We start from the raw sequence: 3331 nt of genomic DNA on the forward strand, positions 1-3331 counted from the left end.
CAGGGGCGCCCAGCCGCGGCCGACGCCCACCCGGGAGAGCCGCCAGCCCCGGCCTGGCCGCGCCGGCTGCGGCCGATAAGCCCGCGATCAGCCGGGAGGCGCTGGGGGGCCGAAGAGCCTCGCCTGGCTAATCACTCAAGTCTCCGTAAGTTGATTCTCTTGGCGCCACCTGTTGGACACTCCTTCGGCGCTCATTAGTTTTCTTTTCAAAACCCCTGAGGGGGACAATTTCTGGACTCCCAACAATAATAGGGCGGCCGATGACCGAGAGAGAACACTAGACTCGCCTCCCACTCCTGTATATTCAATTCTAGTCCCGGTGGCACCAAACCCAACCATCTCCAGGGAGGGCTAGTCGGAGAGCTAACCAAGACCGACCCTGAACCATCACACTATCAAAAGGATGCCCAGGTCGTCACACTATGCCCCTTGGAGAAGAGGAACTCTGTCAGTGTCCTCTTGCCTCTCCTCTTGGTATTTAGAGACACAGAACTTTAGGGACTTGCAAAAAAAAAAAAAAAAAAAACTCGCTGAGGTGGATTTGGACTCATGACGACCCCATGGGTTACAGAGTAGAACTGCTCCATAGGGTTTTCTTGGCCATAAGCTTCACAGAAGCAGATTGCCAGGCCTTTCATCTGCTGGGTGTGTTTGAACTGCCAACCTTTAGGTTAGTAGTCCAGCACAAATCGTTTGGGTCACTCAGGGACCTTGGAAGGGGCTTTAGATCGCCTAATTCAAACCCCTCATTTTTTACATATGAAGAAACTGATTGCAGAGAGGTTAAGTCCTTGCCTGAGATTGGAGCATCAGACCAGAATCCAGAGCAAGTCTCCTAAGTCTTAGACTTCTCCCTATATTAAATTGTCTCTACTCATAGCGTTTGAGTCCCTGTACCGTTTTCTTGTGCTTTCTGATTGCTTTCTCCACGTTTCTCCCTAAAGAAGGGGTCTAAAATGGGGAACAATAAGGTATAATGTCTTTGAAGTCTCCAGGATTCAAACTCAGAGCTTCACATCTTATTAGCGCCCGACTTTAGAGTGTTAAATATAAGGGGAAGTGCCACTGGGTGGACCCTGTTCTGAATCTTACCTCTGCCGTTTACTAGCTGTGTTGGCCTTGGGCAAGTAACAGAATTCTTGACTCAGCCTGTGGATTTGTAAAATGGTGTTAATTGTGATCAGAGATAATATTTGTAAAGTGCTTAGCACATGCAAATCGAAAAAAAAAACCCCATTGCCATCGAGTCAATTCCTGCTCATAACGACCGTATAGGACAGAGTTGAACTGCCCCAGTGTCATAGCAACCCTATAGGACAGAATAGAACTGACCCATAGGGTTTCCAAGGAGCGGCTGGTGGATTCAAAGTGCTGACCTTTGAGTTAGCAGCCGAGCTCTTAACCACTGTGCCACTAGGGTTTCGCCCAGCACATAGGAGTCATCTAATAAATGGTAACTATTGTAATAGGGGAGCCCTGGTGGTGCAGTGGTTAAGCGTTTGGCTGCTAACCAAAAGGTCAACAGTTTGAATCCACCAGCCACTCCTTGGAAACCCTATGGAGCAGTTCTACTCTGTCCTATAGGACCCCGATGAATAGGGGGAGCCTTAGTGGCACAGGGCTCTGCAGGAGAAAGGTGTGACAGTCCACTTCCGTAAAGATTACAGCCTTTGTCTTAGTTATCTAGCGCTGCTATAACAGAAATACCACAAGTTGTAGATGGCTTTAACAAAGAGAAATTTATTCCCTCACAGTCTGGGAGGCTAGAAGTCCTAACAGGTGGTCAGATCACTATTTCAGGATACTCTAAGGTGAAAACAATTGGAATTGTTCAGTTTAAAAGAAGACTTCATAGTGAGTGGAGGACATTATAAAACTCAAATTATATAAGGGGATGTGATAGCCTCCTCAATTTCTATAAAAGAAAACTTGGGGGAGTACAAAGGCAGCTATTTGAAGGAGTAAGAAGGTTCTGAACTAAGAACAACAATGACAAAAAAAAAACACACAAGAATGAGGTGTGTTTGCCTGTCTGTCTGAGTCAACTCACAATGTTCTCTCTGTCAAAAGTGCTAATCGTGTGTGTTTTCTGCTTCTGAGGGCAGAGGTAAGAACCTAGGTCAAGCAGGTGTCTGTGGGGCAGAGAGGAGCCGTGCCTACATGTTTGTATTGATGTGTTTACCTGTATCAGAGTCAATCCAGGAGGTCCTTTTACGTTTATTTGATAACAATGCAACAAACCTGCATCATCCAGTTATTCAGTCATTTATTCATTCCTTTATCAATAGAAGTTGAAGACTTACTATATTGAAACCTCATTTATCTACCTCTGACATATACACTATTGTTGTCATGTACTTTAATTTTCTCTATATATTTATGACCCTTCAGAGAATATTATCATTTTATAGTCAATATTCATTTAGATTTATGTAAATAGTTAGCCTTTTCTTGCTCTTTATTTCTTCCTACATCTCAGAGACTTTATCTTGGGTCATGTTCCTTCTGCCTGAAGAATACTCTTTTGCATTTCCTTTAGTTGGTGATGAATTTTATCAGGATTTTTTTTGCCTGAAAATTTCTTTTGAAAAATTATAAGTTATTTAGGGATTTGCCTTACTGGATATCAAGATGTTATAAAACTATAGTAAGTAAGACAATGTGTTTTGGACAAGGATAAGCACAATTAAAATGTAACAGAATAGAGAACTTGTCATTGACAGAGCTAGCATTCCAATCTAGGTAGTGTTCTTAGCCACCACGTTAATTAAGGTAGAGAAGTAGGGATGGGAAAGATGGGTTAAATGTATTAGACAGTTAAACATATTCATTCACTCATCATTCTCAAATCCACTGTTTTCACTGTTCTTCACACCCCCTTGATATTCTCTCTTCCTTCCTAATCTACCTTGCAAACATCCTTAACCCCCTTGCCCTCTCTCTTTATCAAGCTTGCTTGGCAAAAACACAACCCTGGCTAAATTAAATTACCCAACTTCTACAAGCCTGCACCCATGCATGTGAACATAGCTAAAGAAAAACACACAAAACCATTTGACTGGTCTCACTGTGAACCTGTTATTGTTAGTTGCTGTTAAGTCAATTCTGCCTCATGGCGACCCCATATGTTTCAGAGTAGATCTGCTCCATAGGGTTTTCAAGGCTGTGGCCTTTTGGAAGCAGATCGCCAGGCCTTACTTCCAAGGCACCTCTGGGTGGGTATGAACTGTCAACCTTTTGGTTAGTAGTCCAGTGTTTAACCATTTGTGCTACCCAGGGACCCCTTCACCATGAACCTAAATGACCTTATATACTGAATGTATTTATTGTT

The sequence above is a fragment of the Trichechus manatus genome, unplaced genomic scaffold (assembly GCF_000243295.1).
Source record: "Trichechus manatus latirostris isolate Lorelei unplaced genomic scaffold, TriManLat1.0 scaffold00085, whole genome shotgun sequence".
Lineage (NCBI taxonomy): Eukaryota > Metazoa > Chordata > Mammalia > Sirenia > Trichechidae > Trichechus > Trichechus manatus.